Here is a 12,592-nt window from a genome sequence, read left to right as displayed (position 1 = left end):
GGTATTTTTATATACTACAACTGTATCTGACGCTTGAGGGTGATAGCCAGCGCCACTCAGACTACACGGGGAGAAGGGGACCTTCTTTTCAACCCCCGGGCCGTGACGCGAACGTCTAGAGCCTGGCATAAGCGGGTAACTGCCGGGAAACCCTCTTATTCTACCTTGGCATCAAGGCTGCCAGAACCGAGGCCCTCGCTAAGCTTTCGCATGATAATAGGTTTGTAAATGAGGGGCTCGTTAGAAAATACAGGAAGAAATGCCGGCAGTCTACAACACCAAAGAAGGCATAGGGGAATGGTTAGAATATTTTTTACCGTTAGTGACGTTATATTATTATTTATTATTATTAATTACGTGAGAAAGAAAAAGAAAAACACGCGCCCAGAGGGGGACCGAACCCATGCCTTTCGATTACATCTCGAATGCCTTATCCATTCGGCTATCTGGGCGACTGTGTTCCGCTTCACTTTCTGGGGTATTTATAATTACTACAACTGTATCTGACGCTTGAGGGTGGTAGCCAGCGCCACTCAGATTACACGGAAAGAAGGGGACCTTCTTTTCAACCCCCGGGGCGTGACGCGAACGTCTACAGCCTGTCATAAGCGGGTAACTGGCAGGAAACCCTCTTATGCTACCTTGGCATCAAGGCTGCCAGAACCGAGGCCCTCGCTAAGCTTTCGCATGATAATAGGTTTGTAAATGAGGGGCTCGTTAGAAAATACAGGAAGAAATGCCGGCAGTCTACAACACCAAAGAAGGCATAGGGGAATGGTTAGAATATTTTTTACCGTTAGTGACGTTATATTATTATTTATTATTATTAATTACGTGAGAAAGAAAAAGAAAAACACGCGCCCAGAGGGGGACCGAACCCATGCCTTTCGATTACATCTCGAATGCCTTATCCATTCGGCTATCTGGGCGACTGTGTTCCGCTTCACTTTCTGGGGTATTTATAATTCTACAACTGTATCTGACGCTTGAGGGTGGTAGCCAGCGCCACTCAGATTACACGGAAAGAAGGGGACCTTCTTTTCAACCCCCGGGGCGTGACGCGAACGTCTACAGCCTGTCATAAGCGGGTAACTGGCAGGAAACCCTCTTATGCTACCTTGGCATCAAGGCTGCCAGAACCGAGGCCCTCGCTAAGCTTTCGCATGATAATAGGTTTGTAAATGAGGGGCTCGTTAGAAAATACAGGAAGAAATGCCGGCAGTCTACAACACCAAAGAAGGCATAGGGGAATGGTTAGAATATTTTTTACCGTTAGTGACGTTACATTATTATTTATTATTATAATTACGTGAGAAAGAAAGAAAGAAAAACACGCGCCCAGAGTGGGGACCGATCCCACGCCTTTCGATTGGATCTCGAATGCCTTACCAATTCGGCTATCTGGGCGACTATGTTCCGCTTCGCGTTCTGGGGTATTTAAATATACTACAACTGTATCTGACGCTTGAGGGTGGTAGCCAGCGCCACTCAGACTACAGGGGGAGAAGGGGACCTTCTTTTCAACCCCGGGGCGTGACGCGAACGTCTACAGCCTGTCAAAAGCGGGTAACTGGCGGGAAACCCTCTTATGCTACCTTGGCATCAAGGCTGCCAGAACCGAGGCCCTCGCTAAGCTTTCGCATGATAATAGGGTTTGTAAATGAGGGGCTCGTTAGAAAATACAGGAAGAAATGCCGGCAGTCTACAACAGCAAAGAAGGCATAGGGGAATGGTTAGAATATTTTTACCGTTAGTGACGTTACATTATTATTTATTATTATAATTACGTGAGAAAGAAAGAAAGAAAAACACGCGCCCAGAGTGGGGACCGAACCCACGCCTTTCGATTAGATCTCGAATGCCTTACCAATTCGGCTATCTGGGCGACTGTGTTCCGCTTCACTTTCTGTGGTATTTATATATACTACAACTGTATCTGACGCTTGAGGGTGGTAGCCCGTGCCACTCAGACTACACGGGGAGAAAGGGACCTTCTTTTCAACCCCCGGGGCGTGAAGCGAACGTCTACAGCCTGTCATAAGCGGGTAACTGGCGGGAAACCCTCTTATGCTACCTTGGCATCAAGGCTGCCAGAACCGAGGCCCTCGCTAAGCTTTCGCATTATATTAGGGTTTGTAAATGAGGGGCTCGTTAGAAAATACTGGAAGAAATGCCGGCAGTCTACAACACCAAAGAAGGCATAGGGGAATGGTTAGAATATTTTTTACCGTGAGTGACGTTACATTATTTTTTATTATTAATAATTACGTGAGAAAGAAAGAAAGAAAAACACGCGCCTAGAGTGGGGACCGAACCCACGCCTTTCGATTAGATATCGAATGCCTTACCAATTCGGCTATCTGGGCGACTGTGTTCCGCTTCACTTTCTGGGGTATTTATATATACAACTGTATCTGACGCTTGAGGGTGGTAGCCAGCGCCACTCAGACTACACGGGGAGAAGGGGACCTTATTTTCCAACCCCCGGGGCGTGACGCGAACGTGTACAGCCTGTCATAAGCGGGTAACTGGCGGGAAACCCTCTTATGCTACCTTGGCATCAAGGCTGCCAGAACCGAGGCCCTCGCTAAGCTTTCCCATTATAATAGGGTTTGTAAATGAGGGGCTCGTTAGAAAATACTGGAAGAAATGCCGGCAGTCTACAACACCAAAGAAGGCATAGGGGAATGGTTAGAATATTTTTTACCATTAGTGACGTTACATTATTAAGAAAGAAAGAAAAACACGCTCCCAGAGTGGGGACCGAACCCACGCCTTTCGATTACATCTCGAATGCCTTACCAATTCGGCTATCTGGGCGACTGTGTTCCGCTTCACTTTCTGGGGTATTTATATATACTACAACTGTATCTGACGCTTGAGGGTGATAGCCAGCGCCACTCAGACTACACGGGGAGAAGGGGACCTTCTTGTCAACCCCCGGGGCGTGACGCGAACGTCTACACCCTGTCATAAGCGGGTAACTGGCGAGAAACCCTCTTATGCTACCTTGGCATCAAGGCTGCCAGAACCGAGGCCCTCGCTAAGCTTTCGCATGATAATTGGTTTGTAAATGAGGGGCTCGTTAGAAAATACAGGAAGAAATGCCGGCAGTCTACAACACCAAAGAAGGCATAGGGGAATGGTTAGAATATTTTTTACCGTTAGTGACGTTACATTATTATTTATTATTATTAATTACGTGAGAGAGAAAGAAAGAAAAACACGCGCCCAGTGTGGGGACCGATCCCACGCCTTTCGATTAGATCTCGAATGCCTTACCAATTCGGCTATCTGGGCGACTATGTTCCGCTTCGTTTTTTGGGGTATTTAGATATACTACAACTGTATCTGACGCTTGAGGGTGGTAGCCAGCGCCACTCAGACTACACGGGGAGAAGGGGACCTTCTTTTCAATTCAACCCCGGGGCGTGACGCGTACGTCTACAGCCTGTCATAAGCGGGTAACTGGCGGAAAACCCTCTTATGCTACCTTGGCATCAAGGCCGCCAGAACCGAGGCCCTCGCTAAGCTTTCGCATGATAATAGGGTTTGTAAATGAGGGGCTCGTTAGAAAATACAGGAAGAAATGCCGGCAGTCTACAACAACGAAGAACGCATAGGGGAATGGTTAAATTATTTTTACCGTTAGTGACGTTCCATTATTATTTATTATTATTAATTACGTGAGAAAGAAAGAAAGAAAAACACGCGCCCAGAGTAGGGACCAAACCCACGCCTTTCGATTAGATCTCGAATGCCTTACCAATTCGGCTATCTGGGCGACTGTGTTCCGCTTCACTTTCTGTGGTATTTATATATACTACAACTGTATCTGACGCTTGAGGGTGGTAGCCCGCGCAACTCAGACTACACTGGGAGAAGGGGACCTTCTTTTCAACCCCCGGGGCGTGAAGCGAACGTCTACAGCCTGTCATAAGCGGGTAACTGGCGCGAAACCCTCTTATGCTACATTGGCATCAAGGCTGCCAGAACCGAGGCCCTCGCTAAGATTTCGCATTATATTAGGGTTTGTAAATGAGGGGCTCGTTAGAAAATACTGGAAGAAATGCCGGCAGTCTACAACACCAAAGAAGGCATAGGGGAATGGTTAGAATATTTTTACTGTTAGTGACGTTACATTATTATTTATTATTAATAATTACGTGAGAAAGAAAGAAAGAAAAACACGCGCCCAGAGTGGGGACCGAACCCACGCCTTTCGATAAGACCTCGAATGCCTTACCAATTCGGCTATCTGGGAGACTGTGTTCCGCTTCACTATCTGGGGTATTTATATATACTACAACTGTATCTGACGCTTGAGGGTGGTAGCCAGCGCCACTCAGACTACACGGGGATAAGAGGACCTTCATTTCAACCCCCGGGGTGTGACGCGAACGTCTACAGCCTGTCATAAGCGGGTAACTGGCGGGAAACCCTCTTATGCTACCTTGGCATCAAGGCTGCCAGAACCGAGGCCCTCGCTAAGCTTTCGCATGATAATAGGGTTTGTAAATGAGGGGCTCGTTAGAAAATACAGGAAGACATGCCGGCAGTCTACAACACCAAAGAAGGCATAGGGGTATGGTTAGAATATTTTTTACCGTTAGTGGTTACATTAATATTTATTATTAATAATTACGTGAGAAAGAAAGAAAGAAAAACACGCGCCCAGAGTGGGGACCGAACCCACGCCTTTCGATTACATCTCGAATGCCTTACCAATTCGGCTATCTGGGCGACTGTGTTCCGCTTCACTTTCTGGGGTATTTATATATACTACATTTGTATCTGACGCTTGAGAGTGGTAGCCAGCGCCACTAAGACTACAAGGGGAGAAGGGGACCTTCTTTTCAACCCCTGGGGCGTGACGCGAACGTCTACAGCCTGTCATAAGCGGGTAACTGCCGGGAAACCCTCGTTTGCTACCTTGGCATCAAGGCTGCCAAACCAAGGCCCTCGCTAAGCTTTCGCATGATAATAGGGTTTGTAAATGAGGGGCTCGTTAGAAAATACTGGAAGAAATGCCGGCAGTCTACAACACCAAAGAAGGCATAGGGGAATGGTTAGAATATTTTTACTGTTAGTGACGTTACATTATTATTTATTATTAATAATTACGTGAGAAAGAAAGAAAGAAAAACACGCGCCCAGAGTTGGGACCGAACCCACGCCTTTCGATAAGACCTCGAATGCCTTACCAATTCGGCTATCTGGGAGACTGTGTTCCGCTTCACTATCTGGGGTATTTATATATACTACAACTGTATCTGACGCTTGAGGGTGGTAGCCAGCGCCACTCAGACTACACGGGGATAAGAGGACCTTCTTTTCAACCCCCGGGGTGTGACGCGAACGTCTACAGCCTGTCATAAGCGGGTAACTGGCGGGAAACCCTCTTATGCTACCTTGGCATCAAGGCTGCCAGAACCGAGGCCCTCGCTAAGCTTTCGCATGATAATAGGGTTTGTAAATGAGGGGCTCGTTAGAAAATACAGGAAGACATGCCGGCAGTCTACAACAACAAAGAAGGTATAGGGGAATGGTTAGAATATTTTTTACCGTTAGTGACGTTATATTATTATTAATATTATTAATTACGTGAGAAAGAAAGAAAGAAAAAAACACGCGCCCAGAGTGGGGACCGAACCCACGCCTTTCGATTAGATCTCGAATGCCTTACCAATTCGGCTATCTGGGCGACTGTGTTCCGCTTCACTTTCTGGGGTATTTATATATACTACAACTGTATCTGACGCTTGAGGGTGTTAGCCAGCGCCACTCAGACTACACGGGGAGAAGTGGACCTTCTTTTCAATACCCGGGGCGTGACGCCAACGTCTACAGCCTGTCATAAGCGGGTAACTGGCGGGAAACCCTCTTATGCTACCTTGGCATCAAGGCTGCCAGAACCGAGGCCCTCGCTAAGCTTTCGCATTATAATAGGGTTTGTAAATGAGGGGCTCGTTAGAAAATACTGGAAGAAATGCCGGCAGTCTACAACACCAAAGAAGGCATAGGGGAATGGTTAGAATATTTTTTACCATTAGTGAGGTTACATTATTAAGAAAGAAAGAAAAACACGCGCCCAGAGTGGGGACCGAACCCACGAATTTCGATTACATCTCGAATGTGTTACCAATTCGGCTATCTGGGCGACTGTTTTCCGCTTCACTTTCTGGGGTATTTTTATATACTACAACTGTATCTGACGCTTGAGGGTGATAGCCAGCGCCACTCAGACTACACGGGGAGAAGGGGACCTTCTTTTCAACCCCCGGGCCGTGACGCGAACGTCTAGAGCCTGGCATAAGCGGGTAACTGCCGGGAAACCCTCTTATTCTACCTTGGCATCAAGGCTGCCAGAACCGAGGCCCTCGCTAAGCTTTCGCATGATAATAGGTTTGTAAATGAGGGGCTCGTTAGAAAATACAGGAAGAAATGCCGGCAGTCTACAACACCAAAGAAGGCATAGGGGAATGGTTAGAATATTTTTTACCGTTAGTGACGTTATATTATTATTTATTATTATTAATTACGTGAGAAAGAAAAAGAAAAACACGCGCCCAGAGGGGGACCGAACCCATGCCTTTCGATTACATCTCGAATGCCTTATCCATTCGGCTATCTGGGCGACTGTGTTCCGCTTCACTTTCTGGGGTATTTATAATTACTACAACTGTATCTGACGCTTGAGGGTGGTAGCCAGCGCCACTCAGATTACACGGAAAGAAGGGGACCTTCTTTTCAACCCCCGGGGCGTGACGCGAACGTCTACAGCCTGTCATAAGCGGGTAACTGGCAGGAAACCCTCTTATGCTACCTTGGCATCAAGGCTGCCAGAACCGAGGCCCTCGCTAAGCTTTCGCATGATAATAGGTTTGTAAATGAGGGGCTCGTTAGAAAATACAGGAAGAAATGCCGGCAGTCTAAAACACCAAAGAAGGCATAGGGGAATGGTTAGAATATTTTTTACCGTTAGTGACGTTACATTATTATTTATTATTATAATTACGTGAGAAAGAAAGAAAGAAAAACACGCGCCCAGAGTGGGGACCGATCCCACGCCTTTCGATTGGATCTCGAATGCCTTACCAATTCGGCTATCTGGGCGACTATGTTCCGCTTCGCGTTCTGGGGTATTTAAATATACTACAACTGTATCTGACGCTTGAGGGTGGTAGCCAGCGCCACTCAGACTACAGGGGGAGAAGGGGACCTTCTTTTCAACCCCGGGGCGTGACGCGAACGTCTACAGCCTGTCAAAAGCGGGTAACTGGCGGGAAACCCTCTTATGCTACCTTGGCATCAAGGCTGCCAGAACCGAGGCCCTCGCTAAGCTTTCGCATGATAATAGGGTTTGTAAATGAGGGGCTCGTTAGAAAATACAGGAAGAAATGCCGGCAGTCTACAACAGCAAAGAAGGCATAGGGGAATGGTTAGAATATTTTTACCGTTAGTGACGTTACATTATTATTTATTATTATAATTACGTGAGAAAGAAAGAAAGAAAAACACGCGCCCAGAGTGGGGACCGAACCCACGCCTTTCGATTAGATCTCGAATGCCTTACCAATTCGGCTATCTGGGCGACTGTGTTCCGCTTAACTTTCTGTGGTATTTATATATACTACAACTGTATCTGACGCTTGAGGGTGGTAGCCCGTGCCACTCAGACTACACGGGGAGAAAGGGACCTTCTTTTCAACCCCTGGGGCGTGAAGCGAACGTCTACAGCCTGTCATAAGCGGGTAACTGGCGGGAAACCCTCTTATGCTACCTTGGCATCAAGGCTGCCAGAACCGAGGCCCTCGCTAAGCTTTCGCATTATATTAGGGTTTGTAAATGAGGGGCTCGTTAGAAAATACTGGAAGAAATGCCGGCAGTCTACAACACCAAAGAAGGCATAGGGGAATGGTTAGAATATTTTTTACCGTTAGTGACGTTACATTATTTTTTATTATTAATAATTACGTGAGAAAGAAAGAAAGAAAAACACGCGCCTAGAGTGGGGACCGAACCCACGCCTTTCGATTAGATATCGAATGCCTTACCAATTCGGCTATCTGGGCGACTGTGTTCCGCTTCACTTTCTGGGGTATTTATATATACAACTGTATCTGACGCTTGAGGGTGGTAGCCAGCGCCACTCAGACTACACGGGGAGAAGGGGACCTTATTTTCCAACCCCCGGGGCGTGACGCGAACGTGTACAGCCTGTCATAAGCGGGTAACTGGCGGGAAACCCTCTTATGCTACCTTGGCATCAAGGCTGCCAGAACCGAGGCCCTCGCTAAGCTTTCGCATGATAATAGGGTTTGTAAATGAGGGGCTCGTTAGAAAATACAGGAAGAAATGCCGGCAGTCTACAACACCAAGGAAGGCATAGGGGAATGGTTAGAATATTTTTTACCGTTAGTGACGTTACATTATCATTTATTATATTAATTACTTGAGAAAGAAAGAAAACACGCGCTCACAGTGGGGACCGAACCCACGCCTTTCGATTAGACCTCGAATGCCTTACCAATTCGGCTATCTGGGCGACTGTGTTCCGCTTCACTTTCTGTGGTATTTATATATACTACAACTGTATCTGACGCTTGAGGGTGGTAGCCCGTGCCACTCAGACTACACGGGGAGAAAGGGACCTTCTTTTCAACCCCCGGGGCGTGAAGCGAACGTCTACAGCCTGTCATAAGCGGGTAACTGGCGGGAAACCCTCTTATGCTACCTTGGCATCAAGGCTGCCAGAACCGAGGCCCTCGCTAAGCTTTCGCATTATATTAGGGTTTGTAAATGAGGGGCTCGTTAGAAAATACTGGAAGAAATGCCGGCAGTCTACAACACCAAAGAAGACATAGGGGAATGGTTAGAAAATTTTTTACCGTTAGTGACGTTACATTATTTTTTATTATTAATAATTACGTGAGAAAGAAAGAAAGAAAAACACGCGCCTAGAGTGGGGACCGAACCCACGCCTTTCGATTAGATCTTGAATGCCTTACCAATTCGGCTATCTGGGCGACTGTGTTCCGCTTCACTTTCTGTGGTATTTATATATACTACAACTGTATCTGAAGCTTGAGGGTGGTAGCCAGCGCCACTCAGACTACACGGGGAGAAGGGGACCTTCTTTTCAACCCCCGGGGCGTGAAGCGAACGTCTACAGCCTGTCATAAGCGGGTAACTGGCGGGAAACCCTCTTATGCTACCTTGGCATTAAGGCTGCCAGAACCGAGGCCCTCGCTAAGCTTTCGCATTATAACAGGGTTTGTAAATGAGGGGCTCGTTAGAAAATACTGGAAGAAATGCCGGCAGTCTACAACACCAAAGAAGGCATAGGGGAATGGTTAGAATATTTTTTACCGTTAGTGACGTTACATTATTATTTATTATTATAATTACGTGAGAAAGAAAGAAAGAAAAACACGCGCCCAGAGTGGGGACCGATCCCACGCCTTTCGATTGGATCTCGAATGCCTTACCAATTCGGCTATCTGGGCGACTATGTTCCGCTTCGCGTTCTGGGGTATTTAAAAATACTACAACTGTATCTGACGCTTGAGGGTGGTAGCCAGCGCCACTCAGACTACAGGGGGAGAAGGGGACCTTCTTTTCAACCCCGGGGCGTGACGCGAACGTCTACAGCCTGTCAAAAGCGGGTAACTGGCGGGAAACCCTCTTATGCTACCTTGGCATCAAGGCTGCCAGAACCGAGGCCCTCGCTAAGCTTTCGCATGATAATAGGGTTTGTAAATGAGGGGCTCGTTAGAAAATACAGGAAGAAATGCCGGCAGTCTACAACAGCAAAGAAGGCATAGGGGAATGGTTAGAATATTTTTACCGTTAGTGACATTACATTATTATTTATTATTATAATTACGTGAGAAAGAAAGAAAGAAAAACACGCGCCCAGAGTGGGGACCGAACCCACGCCTTTCGATTAGATCTCGAATGCCTTACCAATTCGGCTATCTGGGCGACTGTGTTCCGCTTCACTTTCTGTGGTATTTATATATACTACAACTGTATCTGACGCTTGAGGGTGGTAGCCCGTGCCACTCAGACTACACGGGGAGAAAGGGACCTTCTTTTCAACCCCTGGGGCGTGAAGCGAACGTCTACAGCCTGTCATAAGCGGGTAACTGGCGGGAAACCCTCTTATGCTACCTTGGCATCAAGGCTGCCAGAACCGAGGCCCTCGCTAAGCTTTCGCATTATATTAGGGTTTGTAAATGAGGGGCTCGTTAGAAAATACTGGAAGAAATGCCGGCAGTCTACAACACCAAAGAAGGCATAGGGGAATGGTTAGAATATTTTTTACCGTTAGTGACGTTACATTATTTTTTATTATTAATAATTACGTGAGAAAGAAAGAAAGAAAAACACGCGCCTAGAGTGGGGACCGAACCCACGCCTTTCGATTAGATATCGAATGCCTTACCAATTCGGCTATCTGGACGACTGTGTTCCGCTTCACTTTCTGGGGTATTTATATATACAACTGTATCTGACGCTTGAGGGTGGTAGCCAGCGCCACTCAGACTACACGGGGAGAAGGGGACCTTATTTTCCAACCCCCGGGGGGTGACGCGAACGTGTACAGCCTGTCATAAGCGGGTAACTGGCGGGAAACCCTCTTATGCTACCTTGGCATCAAGGCTGCCAGAACCGAGGCCCTCGCTAAGCTTTCGCATGATAATAGGGTTTGTAAATGAGGGGCTCGTTAGAAAATACAGGAAGAAATGCCGGCAGTCTACAACACCAAGGAAGGCATAGGGGAATGGTTAGAATATTTTTTACCGTTAGTGACGTTACATTATCATTTATTATATTAATTACTTGAGAAAGAAAGAAAACACGCGCCCACAGTGGGGACCGAACCCACGCCTTTCGATTAGACCTCGAATGCCTTACCAATTCGGCTATCTGGGCGACTGTGTTCCGCTTCACTTTCTGTGGTATTTATATATACTACAACTGTATCTGACGCTTGAGGGTGGTAGCCCGTGCCACTCAGACTACACGGGGAGAAAGGGACCTTCTTTTCAACCCCCGGGGCGTGAAGCGAACGTCTACAGCCTGTCATAAGCGGGTAACTGGCGGGAAACCCTCTTATGCTACCTTGGCATCAAGGCTGCCAGAACCGAGGCCATCGCTAAGCTTTCGCATTATATTAGGGTTTGTAAATGAGGGGCTCGTTAGAAAATACTGGAAGAAATGCCGGCAGTCTACAACACCAAAGAAGACATAGGGGAATGGTTAGAAAATTTTTTACCGTTAGTGACGTTACATTATTATTTATTATTATTAATTACGTGAGAAAGAAAGAAAGAAAAACACGCGCCCAGAGTGGGGACCGAACCCACGCCTTTCGATTAGATATCGAATGCCTTACCAATTCGGCTATCTCGGCGACTGTTTCCGCTTCACTTTCTGGGGTATTTATATATACAACTGTATCTGACGCTTGAGGGTGGTAGCCAGCGCCACTCAGACTACACGGGGAGAAGGGGACCTTCTTTTCCAACCCCCAGGGCGTGACGCGAACGTGTACAGCCTGTCATAAGCGGGTAACTGGCGGGAAACCCTCTTATGCTACCTTGGCATCAAGGCTGCCAGAACCGAGGCCCTCGCTAAGCTTTCGCATGATAATAAGGTTTGTAAATGAGGGGCTCGTTAGAAAATACAGGAAGAAATGCCGGCAGTCTACAACACCAAGGAAGGCATAGGGGAATGGTTAGAATATTTTTTACCATTAGTGACGTTACATTATCATTATATTAATTACTTGAGAAAGAAAGAAAACACGCGCCCAGAGTGGGGACCGAACCCACGCCTTTCGATTAGACCTCGAATGCCTTACCAATTCGGCTATCTGGGCGACTGTGTTCCGCTTCACTATCTGGGGTATTTATATATACTACAACTGTATCTGACGCTTGAGGGTGGTAGCCAGCGCCACTCAGACTACACGGGGAGAAGAGGACCTTCTTTTCAACCCCCGGGGCGTGACGCGAACGTCTACAGCCTGTCATAAGCGGGTAACTGGCGGGAAACCCTCTTATGCTACCTTGGCATCAAGGCTGCCAGAACCGAGGCCCTCGCTAAGCTTTCGCATGATAATAGGGTTTGTAAATGAGGGGCTCGTTAGAAAATACAGGAAGACAGCCGGCAGTCTACAACACCAAAGAAGGCATAGGGGTATGGTTAGAATATTTTTTACCGTTAGTGACGTTACATTATTATTTATTATTAATAATTACGTGAGAAAGAAAGAAAGAAAAACACGCGCCCAGAGTGGGGACCGAACCCACGCCTTTCGATTACATCTTGAAGGCCTTACCAATTCGGCTATCTGGGCGACTGTGTTCCGCTTCACTTTCTGGGGTATTTATATATTCTACAACTGTATCTGACGCTTGAGAGTGGTAGCCAGCGCCACTAAGACTACAAGGGGAGAAGGGGACCTTCTTTTCAACCCCTGGGGCGTGACGCGAACGTCTACAGCCTGTCATAAGCGGATAACTGCCGGGAAACCCTCTTTTGCTACCTTGGCATCAATGCTGCCAGAACCAAGGCCCTC

General features: G+C 47.1%; 5 non-coding genes across 5 annotated transcripts; all 5 read right to left on the bottom strand.

The window, feature by feature from the left end:
• Positions 1-1,335: 1,335 nt before the first annotated feature.
• Positions 1,336-1,407, bottom strand: Trnag-ucc (transfer RNA glycine (anticodon UCC)). The gene has a single exon. It is a non-coding gene; the product is annotated as a tRNA-Gly (tRNA).
• Positions 1,408-2,294: 887 nt separating this feature from the next.
• On the bottom strand, positions 2,295-2,366 carry Trnar-ucu (transfer RNA arginine (anticodon UCU)). Its single transcript has one exon. It is a non-coding gene; the product is annotated as a tRNA-Arg (tRNA).
• A 4,678-nt stretch (positions 2,367-7,044) lies between these two features.
• Trnag-ucc (transfer RNA glycine (anticodon UCC)) lies at positions 7,045-7,116 on the bottom strand. Its single transcript has one exon. It is a non-coding gene; the product is annotated as a tRNA-Gly (tRNA).
• An 887-nt stretch (positions 7,117-8,003) lies between these two features.
• Positions 8,004-8,075, bottom strand: Trnar-ucu (transfer RNA arginine (anticodon UCU)). Its single transcript has one exon. It is a non-coding gene; the product is annotated as a tRNA-Arg (tRNA).
• A 1,362-nt stretch (positions 8,076-9,437) lies between these two features.
• Positions 9,438-9,509, bottom strand: Trnag-ucc (transfer RNA glycine (anticodon UCC)). The gene has a single exon. It is a non-coding gene; the product is annotated as a tRNA-Gly (tRNA).
• Between the last annotated feature and the right edge of the window lie 3,083 nt (positions 9,510-12,592).

Source organism: Haemaphysalis longicornis, unplaced genomic scaffold (genome assembly GCF_048455015.1).
Source record: "Haemaphysalis longicornis isolate Haplotype H1 unplaced genomic scaffold, Haemaphysalis longicornis Haplotype H1 scaffold_5, whole genome shotgun sequence".
NCBI classification, from domain to species: Eukaryota; Metazoa; Arthropoda; class Arachnida; order Ixodida; family Ixodidae; genus Haemaphysalis; species Haemaphysalis longicornis.
The sequence above is the reverse complement of the archived record's forward strand: the minus strand, read 5'-3'. Positions and strand labels throughout refer to the sequence as shown.